The sequence below is a fragment of the Sturnus vulgaris genome, chromosome 2 (assembly GCF_052056855.1).
Source record: "Sturnus vulgaris isolate bStuVul1 chromosome 2, bStuVul1.hap1, whole genome shotgun sequence".
In the NCBI taxonomy this organism is placed as follows: domain Eukaryota; kingdom Metazoa; phylum Chordata; class Aves; order Passeriformes; family Sturnidae; genus Sturnus; species Sturnus vulgaris.
The window spans coordinates 102,913,939-102,928,426 of NC_142244.1; positions in this window are offsets into that span (position 1 = coordinate 102,913,939).

The window sequence follows — 14,488 nt, forward strand, 5'->3', positions numbered from 1 at the left end:
TTTCAAGACGTTTCTTCTTGCTGCATATATTCAGGGTGCAGGTGTGCTATGTCAGGTCAGCTGCAGATAAAATGGAACCTTTCACACATTGTCGCAAGTTCTTCATTTTTAGTGCTCATGAAGAAATCTTGATAAAGACCTTTTAAAATCGATACTTCATTATTTTCTCCTAAGATTAGGCACACTAGGGTTTGACGCTTTTTCAGTTATGACAGGTTATTGATAATTTCAAACTTTTTACTGATCATTTCAGAGACATTCATTGTCTCTGAAAATAAAGAGTATTCAGTTCAAATTACAATAAATTTTAGTCACAAGATGGGAATTGCCAATATAAGAGATTTGCCTCTGAAAGATAGCCTAATAGAAAATGTTTTGTCATCTGGAATATGGGATTTGTTATCCTGACTTGAATCAGTCTAGTGGAGCTCTGTCTCAACAAATGCATCTAGCCAAGTAATGAGGACTGTGAAGCCAAAGGGAGTAGTTTTTCTTTTATGATTCTTAGAAAGGTTTGGTTTATTTGATTAGATTTATATAAGTGGCTTGCAAGCAATTAGTAGTCACTAAAATTGCACAGCACTTAAAAATGTTTGTGCAGTAACCAACTTTGTGATCAGCTGCAGAGTTTAACTCTGCATTTATTCCCCTTAGTTTTGCAAAATTGTAGCTTAGGTCTTGGAAACACATTCAGGAAAGAAATAGCTGCAACAATATAAATTGTTATTGACCAACTCTTTGTTGTCCTCCTGCCGGAGGTGAACAGACTCACATTTTCAATGTCCTCCCTTTTGAAATCAGTAGAGCAAAATGCTTCTTCAGCCACTTTACTGTGAGATCTAGTCGTTTAGTAAGAGAAGCCACATTACTGTGAGAGGCAGTCGATCTTGAGCTGCTAGATTTCATATGATATTGGCTTAGAATCACATAAATGTTACTTGTGAGAGATTTGGAAAATATAACTGGGCCTGGGTAGTGAGGAGAGTAAGGATTGGCAGCATCTTAAATCACTGCAACTGTTTCTGAAATGAAAAACCCCACAAGCCTTGGAATTTTAATCTGCCATCACAGTAATTTCTGTACCATAGCTTTTTGTCATCCTTTACAAACCCCTTGGAAATGGTGATAAGAGTGTTCGGAATAGATACAATGCTCACATCCGATCCAGAAGTATGGCTATTAGTCACTCAGGAGATAAATTGGGGAAAAGTTTTTCTCTTTTCCACCATATGGAAAAGGAGATACTATTTGGTTTTTGCCTTGAAATGCAGCTTTCAAAATACTGCAATAGAAGATCTGCATGAAGAATAAAAGGCTAGAAGTTCACTGATTCTAAAATTTAACAGGTGTTATGTTTTTGTCCATAAATTGTCAGTTGTCCTCAATGAGAGGTACAAGAATGTGTAAATCCCTAGGATTTAATAATTTGTAATTACTAGCATGCAAGGGCCATGAAACATCTTCACAGAAATGCAGCTAGGAGCAAAAGAAGTACCAAACCAAAGAAGCTTTGAGGTTCAGTGAAAAAATGAGGTGCTCTGTTTCCCATTCCACACCATATATGCACAATATAAAAGCCACAGAAAACTGAGGAGGAAAACTCTGAAAAGACTAGCAGTTATCTTCCATTGTATTTTTAGCATGGGATCATCGCCAGACAGCATCACTCAGCAGCCTCCCATAGTGTTCCTTGGTTCAGCCAGACAATCTGAAAGCCCAAAGAATGACGTTGCACTTATGCTTGTACCAAGCAAGCTGCAGGAGGCTTTCCATCCTTGCTTAGCACAGTCAGTGGTACTAAGAGCTGTATTTGTCAACAGCTTTGTATTGCTCTCAGTATCATGCCAGTTATCCTTGCTCCTGAGGTTTCTGCTGGCAGCACTGTCCGTGCTAATGCTGCTAACAGCACTGCAGCTGAATCACTGTGAACAAAATTCTTCACAGTGCACCAAACTCAGGCTGACTCAAAATAGCAGTGATGCACTGTCATCAAAAAGTACCAGCAAGTAGAAGAGCTCTCATTAAAGCTGGTCAAAAGCTTCCAAGTGAGATCAGCTCTGCTTCTTGTATTTAGCTGGGGTAGACAGTAAGTTTACCTTTTTAATATAGTAGTTTTGTCTAGAAGGCTGCAGCTATTTGCAATATTCACAAATATACACAGTTGAGGGTGGAAATGTGAAAAAATACTTAGTGGGAGATTTTTACTGATGCTATAGTCGGAGTATTCACCTTTCCTTCACCAGCTGTGGGATCATGGTCAGGGCACAGATCTCATGGCATTTCTTCCCTAAGGCAAAGACAGATATAACGTACGTAGATGTACTGAAGGTAGCTTGAGACTAGCTAAAGAGACTATAGGAGATGATACACATAGATCAGTAAAGGCTCCAAAGCCCATTTAAAAATTCAGGTAAACATTCAGTGTGCTGGGCACCTTGAGACGCTGCAGCATCTTTTTCCAAACCACCTGCCATAAGTTCACTCTGGAATGTCTCTGCAGGCTGCAGTCACAGACTGATTGCAGTATGGACACATCCTCAGTACTTTTAGTGGTCAAGCTCTCTACATAGGGGTGACTGGAAGTCAGAAAGTATTTGTTAACATGGATTTTGCATCCTCTGCCCAGAGGACTCTACTGACACAAGATTATTCTCAAATGATGTATGGAATAACATGCCTTTTCCTGATTTAGTATATTCAACTTTTCTAGTGAGTAATACACTAACATTAACTAATACACTAATGTTAACAAACATTCTTTATTCTCTAGTAGTAGTTGTGCACACATGGAATCCCTCTGAAGAACTAGCCTGCAAATTCTCACTCTGTTTTACTCCAGTCTTGTTTGCAGGTTCCCTGGTTGGAAGGAAGTAGTTCACTGTTATTTCTAGAACAGCTCCCCAAAACATTTTAAATAGCTTGATATGGCTTCTTCCACATATCTCCCTCTTGAGAGACCCCGATTGAAGGCTTGTGGCTCTGCTGGTAATTCAGGATCTTTGCTGTAAGCCCTGTCCCAGCTCTTCTGTCTGTGCAATTCATTAAATGCAGTGTTTACTACCCGATTAAGACATTTCCCTGCTCCCTCACACCACCATCAGTAACATTTACAGGCTGTGTGAGCTTCAGGGACTTGCTTGAAAGCTGAGATGTTATAAGATCTGAGCAGGCAGGTATTTTGGAGGAGAGCCGCAGGCTCTAACCTTATTTCAGATCCCTGCAGCCTTCTCTACCGACAGAGAAAGACTCCATGCTTCCATCCACATCCTGTGTTAGCCAGAGCCAAATTGGCACTCCTGCTCTGCAGCAATTAACCAAAGTGGCATCTCTCATGATGCTGCCAGTGAGACAGCACAAGGATGTTAAGTGCCTGCAGTTTACGCTCTGCCTCGGGGGTGTGTGTGGTGGGGGAAGAATGCCAAGGATCTGGCTGGATCTTAACAAAACCATGCTCCCGCAGGTGTTTGGAACCACAGATAAGGGGCTGAACCACCCCAGGACGCTGGCCTAGCTGAGCTAGCTCTGGGGGGAACCCCAGGAACCCTCAGGAATACTCAGGAGGGTGTCCAGCACCACCTCATACTAAAAAATGGATAAAACACCTTGTATGCTGCTGTATGCAATTTTAGCCCTATGTGTAAATAGGCATAATCTGTTCTTTTTCACTGGCCACAGGCATCTGTAATCTATATACCTGCAGAATTTTTTTACTTTGCATTATTTTCCAGAGTACTGAACTCAAGTGATTTTTATGTTGAAATTATTTAAAGGGTAATAATAAACAAAAAGTTAAAAAAATTATACTGACATTAAGTTCCACCTTGCCGTCAACTGTCATTCTCTGAGGTCTCAAACGGAAACAACGTTGCCTTCCTCTCAAAACCCTCTCACTGCCCTTGACAGGAGGCAATTTTGTTTAATGAAGACACCCATACTTCAGTATAAAGGTGTCAAGTGAATTATTCATGAGCTCCTTTGTCTCCAAAGCATTCCAGCTACTTCATCTCATTGTAAAATTGCAAAAGAAAATTAAAGTTTTTTGTGAAAGTGCAGCTGTTGCTCTGAAAAGCATCTGTTTACCAACTATTACTGGGAGGCAGTAACATCCTCAGCTTTTGCTGTTAAGTAGCAGAAGTAAAAGACCAAGAGAATTGGGCAAACAGATACACTGGAGAGAAACGAGTACAACTGATAACATCAGCACTGTGAGGAAATCAATATTCAGATATTTTTAGGTGCTTCATGTTCATAATATCTTGAGCAGTATTGAAAAAAAAGGATCAGCTGAGCTTCTTTTTTCTTCTGTATTCCTTTTTATTTTAAGGTATGACTGTCCTTTACTGTGAGGAATTTTGTTACAGACCAGCCCTGTCATTAGTGCAGTATGTTGATAGGTATCTTTACTCCTGAGAAAACCAATACAGACATCACTGCCATACGTAAACACAACAACCTGCATTTCATCTGATTTGAGAGCTGAGATCCACATGGGCTGATTCAATTACAGAGTAGAATTCCTCCCAGTAACCATGGGCCTTATTCGTGCCTCATTGGCTACATAGTTACATAAATTTTCATAGGTGTAAAAGTGTTGCAAAAGAAAAGATAATTTTTTTTCTTGGTGATACTTTAGTACTGTGGAAGTAGAAGCAAACTGTATTTTGAAATATGGTTAAAAAATCGCTGTATCCTTAGAAGTCAGACCAGACTGTATATATCTGTGCCTATGCATATTTGTACAGAGTAAGGCCACATCTACCACATTGCAGATAATCTGGAAAATGCCATCACTATTTTGCAAATATGGCTGAAAATTAAGGAACTTATTTTACCTTTCAGTTTTCAGCCTCTGTGCCCACAAAAGGCCAGAAATAACATTGTTATTTCATAGGCTTTTTGCTTGTGATATTTCCTAATTGTGGGGCACTTTATTTCTTAAATTTTTTTTTTTTGAAGATGTTTTATCTAGAACAATCCTAACACAATGACATCTATTGTCAGATATAATTTTCAGTTATCAAACCAAAGCAACTTTTAAAAATGTGATCATAATCTTAAAGGTTCAAACATAAAGATAAGAAAATGTATATTCATTAAAAAAATTACTCTCTTGAGTGAGAAGTAGATTTCAATTACTCCTAATTAATTCTGGTTATGCTGAGATTAGTATCTGGTTTAATATAGTTTCCCTGCCAGCTGCATGCTACTTTCTTCCTCCTGAGCATGAAGATTTTTCTCAGTATTAATTTAACTGATAATATAGGGTTTGGCTAATAACTGCTGTGGCAGCTATAGTGCTTTCTCTCCCTGTAGCATAGGATGCTGAATTTCACAGACGATCCAGAGAAGCTACAAGCAAGTGCTTTTTGAATTTGAGCAATACATATCTGCCCAGGATAAAACTTCAGGAAAGGAAAGAAGGATCAACAAGCTGATTCTTTTCCATCACTGGACTGCAGAAAGCAAGAAAAAAACCCTGGAAGTTCTACAAAGGAAGAAGAAAATATTTCAATAATGCTATGAGATTGCTGTGCACGGGCTTGGGTGACTGCTGCAAATAAGACCTAATGCTGACCTCTTCAAGCCTCCAGAAAAGAAGAACCTTTTTGACTAAAGCTTTCTATCGATGTTGTGAAGGTAGAGACAGACCAAAATTAGTGCTTCTACTGGGGAAAATCTGGGGTCATCCAGGTATCCAGAAAAGAGAGAAATGTGGGAAAGCCACGCTGCAGAAATTTTGCTTCTCAAAAATCTTGCATTTTTGAGGGTGGGTTAGTTGGTTTGGTTTGATTTTTTTTTTTTTCTTACATAAGGAATGCTGATAACTAAATAACTTTCCATTTTCATATCTCTGCTGAGTTTTCCCAGGATAAGATAATTGGATTCTTCTGAATCTATAGGATCAAAGATTAATAGAGCTGACATTAAAAAAATCTAGAAAGGAGAATCTGTCCTTCTTGCAGACTTCAGCATCTATAATATTTCTCGCAGTTTTGATTTGTAACTATTCCAAGCAGCAGATACTCTGAACATCTGTTCACTGAATGTCCCAGAAGGACTGGTTTTCTATTATGAATTTCAAGCATCTCTGATATTACCCTGCAATACCATAATCTTTTCTCTCCTTGCTGAAATGTTTTTAATGTGAATATCTGAGAAGATATATACTTGTCTGAAAGCTGATAATTGTCTATATGATTTTTTTAAATTCCTATACATTTCTTAAATATTGAAGAATTTTGCAGAACTCATACCCGGTCATCCTGCTTAGCTATTCTTTTTAACTTTCCCTTTTGTTTGTATTTAATTTTCTTTCCATGGCATCTCTTATAACTGGAAAAGTTGTTTGACTTTTTAGATGATGCCTTTTCATTTAGATGCCTGTTCAGGATGCACTGTTCCATGAAAGACTCAATGACAATTCACTAAAATAGAAAATCATACTGAGATCAGGCCTCATCTGGCATGGTCATTTATTGCAAATCTATTACAGTGCTATCTATCTTATAGTAAATTTTTAGACCATTAACCAGCACATGCTTCACTTAGCAGCTGTGTGTAGCCCTATGTAAATTCAGTATTCTTTCATTGATTTTAAAGGTAAACAAGTACAAAAAGATCTTGCTGTCAGGGTACAGAATTACCTGACTCTGTTTAAGTGCCAAGAGTTAGCACAAGAAACACTCAGTTATGCTACAAAGCACAGTAAAATTTCCCTCCCCCCACAACCCCCCCTTATCCCATACTGTGGTTTTGACTGTAGATATTAATACTCTATGAAATTACTCATATTGATTTATTCCAATATTGCTAGTTAATAAATACAATACTGACAAGATACATATGACATTGACAGCAACTCTTTTCTAGAAATAAGTAGACTCTTCTGTAACTATATTAGAACATACATTTCACAAAATTGTATCTTATTTACCTGGAAGGAAATACAAACAAAAAAAAACTTAGCAAAGAAACCCCCAACAAACCTCCTGCCAAAAAAAACAACCCACCAACCAAAAAATCAAACCCCCCTTATGAAACAAAACCAAAACCCCCCAAACCAGGATATCTGAACAATTCTTACTCTTTCAAATTAATACACTGCATGTTCATTAAATTATAACCAACACATTGTAAATATTCCTCCCTTAAAATATGCACAGTTTTAGAGAAGGCAAGTCTTGCCAAATGTTTATTGTTTAAACTAAGTGCAAAGTACAACAGTGTTCAGAAATACAACTGCTCAAAAATGCTAGTCTGCTTGCTAGGAAAGAGGGTGCATATTCACTACAAATCCAGGGATTCCAGGAAAGGGCTTTGCTTTTGAGCCATGCTAGTTTGAAATGCTTCACCTGTGGCTTCTGCAGATCCCTTTGAGGTTTCCACAAGGCTACAAGACATGGACACTTTTAATAGCTTGATACGTAAAAGCAAAACCACCTGATATCCCTGGAAGTTTTAATGTAGAATGGCAATCTTTTGTAAAACCTTTTGTCTCTAGCCATGCTTTTTCAGGACAGAACTAATCCTGAGTTTCACTGCAGTGTTCCTACACCTGAACAGAAGGGATTGAAATATTAGTTATGAGCAGAATTGGAATGGTATTGTAAGAAATATTTGTAAACAAGTAACTGACCAAGCACGAGAGAGTAGCTACACATCCTGTGGCCCAGTTCGAATTGTTTTGCTAATATTAGGGCCAGTTGAGGTACCACGCCCAGAGTAGTAAACAGGAAAGGCTGCATCTATTGCTTTGTCCTGCAGTGCTGTGTGACAAAGGGAGACACAGGATATGTCCAAGAGGATCCATACAGGCAAAGGGAGACACAGGATATGTCCAGTCAGATCCATGCATGCAAACCTGAGCTCTTCAGTGCTAATGCTCAGACAGGAGACAGGTTGCACCAGTGAAGAGAGCTTAAACTCTGCCTATGCAGAAATGTCCTTCTTTTTTTTTCTTTTTTTTTTTTTTTTTTTTTTTTTTTTCCTTTTTCTTTTTCTTTTTCTTTGGTCCCCTTCACCCTTTCAGAGTGTCTCAATGCCCAATAATCTCACAAGAGATTGCCTATATCTCACAGGAGATTGCCTATATCTCACAAGATTGTATGATTGGAGTATGATTGGAGTATGCAGTATGATTGGAAAATGTTTTCTTTTACTTCTACTAAAGAATATCTGTAGGCTTGCACAGCAAATGTAGCAAAGGTAGGAGCAGTACCACACTTCTGAGTCTCACTAAGATATACTCCTCAGTCACAAGACTAATTTATCTTTCTTGCACACATCTTTCTTCACCGTGATGAGATTTAATATCTCATCTCTGTACTGAATAATAATATGTCAGCTGTCAACTGCCTGGAATTCTTACACTGAAAAAATGTTGAATGTATATAAATGACAAATCAAGTAGTACTCTAACAAAATTTAGTCTTTGTCAGTCAAATACTGGCAATAAGAACACGTGTAGCTAAAAAGATAAGATTTTTATAATAATGGACATGGCTCAATAACACAAAAATATATATGCATAGACTAGCCTTTATTTCAGGCCTGATTCTATTCCTGTTTTAAGTTGTGGCTTTAGATACCTCAGTATCAAATCTACAGAAGACTTTAAAAATATTGCAAAGAATAGAAGCCATTTCTTTTCTCACATTCCTGTAAATTAGGAATACCTTCAGTGAAGTTGGTCCAGAGTGAGGAAACAAGCTGGCAATACACTGTGAAGAGTGGGTCAGCCATCCCTATTCTGTCCTGGAGTCTGCAAGCAGGGGACATAGTTTGAAGAGGGATTTGAGAAGACTATCCTGCTCTATGCTGCAAGAGGCTCCCAGGGGAAAGTTGTTCCTGTGACCATGCCATAAGTCATTTGTGTCCTGTCTTCACTGTGGCCCAGGTCAAGCTGTGTAATCCATGTGGGACCTCTTGTGTTCACCTCTGCAGCTCTGCCCTCCACATGGGAGGCACTGAATTACCTCTCTGGTACCTTCCCCTGCTTGCTGGCTGCTGACAATGAACAAGCTGGAGATGTTTGGGCTGGCTGTGACATTGAGAGTCAAGCTATGGTCTGTGTTATTTTTCCTGTGTATCTCCTGTTTGTTGTCTCAGGGGCTCTGACTGTCCGAGGCTGTCCCTGCTATGGGAGGGCTTTACAAGAAAAGGAGAAGACCTTCTCCTGTGCTGCTGAGAAAAAAAAAAGCCTGATCCAAACCAACACCACTCAGATCTCTCAGGTTTCTTATCTTTGAAAACAATATCCCAAGTATCTGTTGTGAACTTAGAGGGGTGGCACAAGGGAAAGGAGATTCCTACATGACGGTATCAGAGTTGTTCTGCAGCCGGGCTGTGGCTGGCACATCTCGGAGCTGCTCCACCAGTCCCTGTTCCTGAGCCCTGCTCCGCTGCCCTGCACCGGGCACAGCTGCCCAGCTCCGACAAACGCCACTTTGTGAGAGGCTGTGAAGAGGTAGTGAAGCTGGGGCATGGTGCCTCGGGTGAGGGAGACGCAGCTCTGGCTGCTGGGGAATATGAGCCGGCTGTGGCTTTCTCCGTCTTTGCATGTAGGATTTGAGAGCTGGAGGTTGCTATCACATTGCAGGACTGGCTGCTCTTACAGTGCCTTTTGCATAAACAGCCATGCAGTGACAGTACAGCTCTTCTCAGGCTGATGCTGAATGAAAAGCTTTGTTATGTGCAGGTTACAAGCTTTACAGCACAGTGCACGCTCCTGCTCAAAGTGCCTGCCACGATACTTTCTGCAGCTGCAATGGCATTGTTGTAGCTGGTTTTGCATGAGAAAATGAGTCGTAAATAGAATTTATTGTTGGTTTATCTCCACTGTCTGTACTAACAGCAGAAGCCAGAGTGAATTGTAGCTGATTTGTTTGTGGTTTATATTGAGTTCATTAATTAACTGAAGGACAAGTGGACCACTTGCTATGCTAAAATGTAACCAGGAAAATGGCATAAGGGCATATACTATTTGCCCAAAAGGGAACTGATTTAGGTTGCAACTACATAGGAAACTTAGACTGCAGTAGCAGCACTGAAAGTCCTTTATGATTGATAGGTTATCTCGTAACTGAACACTTATTAGAATTTGTTTCCGAGGTTGAAGGCAAAATTTTGAGCAGCACGTTAGCTGCAGGACACACAGATGAGTAAATGTACAGTGATTTTTTACTTGCTATTTCTTCAAATGGAAAATACACATTTTGCTTTGCATTCATGGCTTCATTGCAGTGATTAATGTCTCTGTGCCTTTCTGTGATTATTTTTCACTTAGGAGTGTGGTTACCAGTAACAGATAGTTAAAAGAAACAAGCAATAGTACACGAGCTGCCACACAAAGCACTAAGGAATTTTCTTTAATTATCATCTGTGCTCTTATAATAGCCCCTTCTGCCTAACATGTGTTTCTCTCCTTGTCCATGAGACAAGGAATGGGTTAACTTTCAGAGTATATTGAAACTTTTACATTTTATCTTGTGTGTGTATGAGAAGACATTAATAAGTCCCTCATTTATTTACATAGTTTGTAATTTTTATTTTTTCTGTGTGGGACTTCCAGGATCACATAGATTTTCCCTGGCAGCATTTCTTGGTTCAGGCATTCAAGTGTCTGATGATAGGACCTTTAGGAATGATCACCCTGCAAAGTAAGGTTTGGTGTGTTCTGGTTGAAATCTAGTGTTTGAATAGTCGCTGAAGGCTTTGTTAATTTCCTAAGTTAAAATACAAATGATAGAGGAACATGTTCAAGTTCTCGGTTTATTGCTTCTATGGAATAAAAAGTAAGTGGATATTTCAAAACTAAAACTAAAAGAAAAACAAACGTGCACCTAAATTGTTTTTCAATTTCACATGAAGCCATTATTTTAAACGGCTGGAAATAAACTGGAGGCACTATGATGGAAATCAATAGAAGTGCAGCTGTACTTTCCTGGAAAGATACCTAAAAAGCACTGTACTTTTTTTGTCCTTGCTCTTACAAAAATGTGTGCATGGGCTTTGCCTTCTGCCACTAAAGCTCATACTACATGCATAAGTCTTCATAAAAGGACTTTATAAAAAGAATCTCTAAACACAACTAGTTGTGATATCATTTTAAGTTACAAAGCTTTCCTGGAACCAAGAAACTGTACATACCAGTAAATCAAAACAATTCAAGTATTTATTGTTTGCTAGAAAGAAATTATGTCAGTTATGTAAACTGGATGGACATCTGACTTATGAAAGTATGGCTTAGATCTGTGTGTGGTCCTCTTTCCCTCCTTCCCTCCTCTCCTCCCAACTAATAAATATATGGATATTTGTCAAATACTTTGTGACACAAACTCTAATTCTTGATTATGTACTCAGTTGCTTACGGAAAACAAAAAACCTGCCAGGAATCGCATCTTCCACAATGTGCAGTTTATGATGCCATCTAATTTTTGAAAACAATGAATTGGTCAGAGTAGAAAACAGTTACTATTTCTTAGTCTTTTTCATCAAAGGTGTTAACAAGCTGGAGAATAAGGAATCAAATTTTACAGTACATTAAGCATTTCTCCTGCTTTTCTTAGAAACAGGATCTCTTCATGTAAGCAACAATGCAAAGAATATGAGTATTTGCATGCTGAATGTATACACTAAACAGCAAGCTTGTCAAGTATATTCCAAGCATGTCTGATACTATGGTTAGGAAACATGCCCCATCAGTTGCTTGCCCCATCAAAGTCTTCTTTGATTTTGCAAAGCAAGTAAATAAAAAGAATTGTTATGAGGAACAATGGGTAAGATTCACTTGAGCTGGTTTGGGAAAAGCTAAATCACAGTTTTCCAGCCAACCATTTGCATGCGTTTCCAAAGCTTTACTTGGCGATATATGGAGTGTTTCCACTGTCAATGGAGAGCAGCTGCCAGGCAAATCTCTTGTCTTTTGGACCAGGACAAGTCTGACACGATCTCAACCCTAAGACTTCTGAAATAACACATGAATTTGAGTAACTAGTGTTTGGTTTTATTGCTCAAATAAAAATTCCCAGGATCTTCTAAATACTAAAATATTGGGAAATTTTCTTTTACTGGAGGTTATGTATTATGTCATATTATACATGACAATTTATACCAGTTTATATCCTGAACAAAAATGTACCTATCATCCATGTTACTGTTATTGCTATTAGCACATCTTTGGAAGTAGTATTTATTTTAGTTTTTTTTTTTTTTTACTACGACCTCTGTTTCCCTCCCACACGTGATCACACAATTGTTTGCAGGACTGCTGCTGGCTGACTTCAGAGTAATTGCATTACTAGTTGGGTGGGGAGGGAAGGAGGACCACACACAGATCTAAGCCATAGTTTGATAAGTCAGATTTCAATTCAGTTTACATTACTGACTATTTTCTCCAGCAAAAAATAAATACTTGAATTGTTCATATTCTGATACTGATGTGTAGTGTTTCTCAGTTGTAAGGAAGCTTTATAATCTGAAATGATGTCACAGCTTCCATGTAAACAGGAAGGTTGAATCTCTCTTCCTATGATATTTGTATGGCTTTTGTTATCATTAAGTGCCTCTTAGTCTGAACTAATGTACCCTCACAAGAACTTTAAAGCACACAAAGGCTGTAAATGTCATTGCACAAGGTGCACTGGACTGTACAGAAAGTGGCTCTGGCACATGGAGTGGATTAAAACTCCACATAAGGAGTGGGTGCAGCAGATTAAGTCCATGTGGTTGGCTCTGCTGAGTACAGAACACCTGCAGGGAGCAGGCAGACACCTGAGCACCACTCTATTCCCCAAAGGCAAACTGGGGTGGTCACCTCACACCTGGTACACCTCTAGGCTCACACTTACATTGCAGGCATAAAGGGCATGGATTTCCCTGCCTCCTCCCTTAGCTTATGGTAGTTCACTTCTTTCATGTTTTGGAGACAACATGTTGGAGATAACAACACTGGGGTAGACTGGTTGTGAACACAGCCACTGTGTCATTTCTGATCAGAGTGGGCAGTATGGAGAGAGGAATGCAAGTTTTAAAGGTCAAGGCAGAAGAGAAAATTGTCCAAAGGAGAAAAAAAAAAAAAACAGCTGTGTATGTTGGCAGCAAGAAGTGTGGCTGGTGAGACAGGCTTGTGTTCAGGACAGTGTGTGTTTCCAAAACCTTCCTGCCAGGGTCCACCTTAGAATAACTTTAAAGAATTGGCTGATACATCAACAAGGATCAAATGGTGTCTGCTGGAGTATTGGCAAAGGGCGGATTTGTTGTGATGAGACATCACAAGTATTGAGCTGGTCAGTTACAAATTAGCATCATCAGGCACAGGAAGATGCACAATTAGCACAAATTATTCACAGTGTTTTCTTTTGCTTGTCAGGATAACATCCCTCCTGTTCAAGTTCAGCTGGAAGCCAGCTGTTCTGCCATAAGCTAGGTTAAAGATATTTTATCATGAGAGTCATATAGTTAAATATGGCAATAGTTAGGTGTGGCCCTACATCCTCTTCACATGGCTCGCACCATTTCCTCAGAGCATATCTCCTTCTGGCTGGAGATAGAGAAAAAGGCCAGTGACATCTTAGGACTCTCCAGGTGATGTACCTTGCAGCTGAGGGGGTCATTCACTCTCCACTCTGCAGAGCCTTCTCAAGAGGACTTGCTTAATTTTTTTGAGCTACTACAGACACTTGCCACTTTAAGTTGAGCTACAAAACTCAGTTGCTGAAATAGTCTTGCCCTCCTGCATAACAATATATTTTAAAATGAGAAAATACCATCATAATCATCCCTAAAAGAAAAAAATATTTCTCCATAACACTCCATCCTTAAACACAAGTATCAATTATTCACCTGCTAATAGCTGTATCTAACAGCGTTCCACACATTGAGAAGGCACAAACAGATCTTCATTTTGGATCAGAGGAATTAAGAGTTTGCATGTTTTGTGCAAGTGAGAAGAAAGCACAGAAATGTGGTGTGAAGATGATAAAGTAGCTTAAAAAAAAGATTTTAAAAAGGAATAACAATGTTCAGTTAACAAGAACAGAAGTGAAGAGCTAGTAATTTTATTTTTTTTTCTTTACAGACCACAAATGGAACTATTTTCTAGTAAAAATGTTATGTAAAATTATTACACTTGGATTTCATATTTTTTCTGAATTAATAGTAAAGAAACATATAAAAATTAAACCACATTGACGTCCCAAATGTTTTGCATTCAGGAACACAGGTAACGACGCTGGCCCAACATTGCTAATGGTACAGGATGGAAACAAACAGCTGGTAAGTCTGATTTCTCCTGGGCCAGGCCATGTCTATGCACCAAGCTGCTGCATTGACTCCTCTGTGCGTCACAGATACTTACAAGGATCACCTTGTATCTGTGATTAGCTTATTCCTTGAATTTCCCCGAACAACTGCTGGGAAGAAATAAAGAGGAATGTCGTCTCCATGAACAAGGGGCTCTTTGCTCTTCACGTTAAAGCAAAGGCTGTAG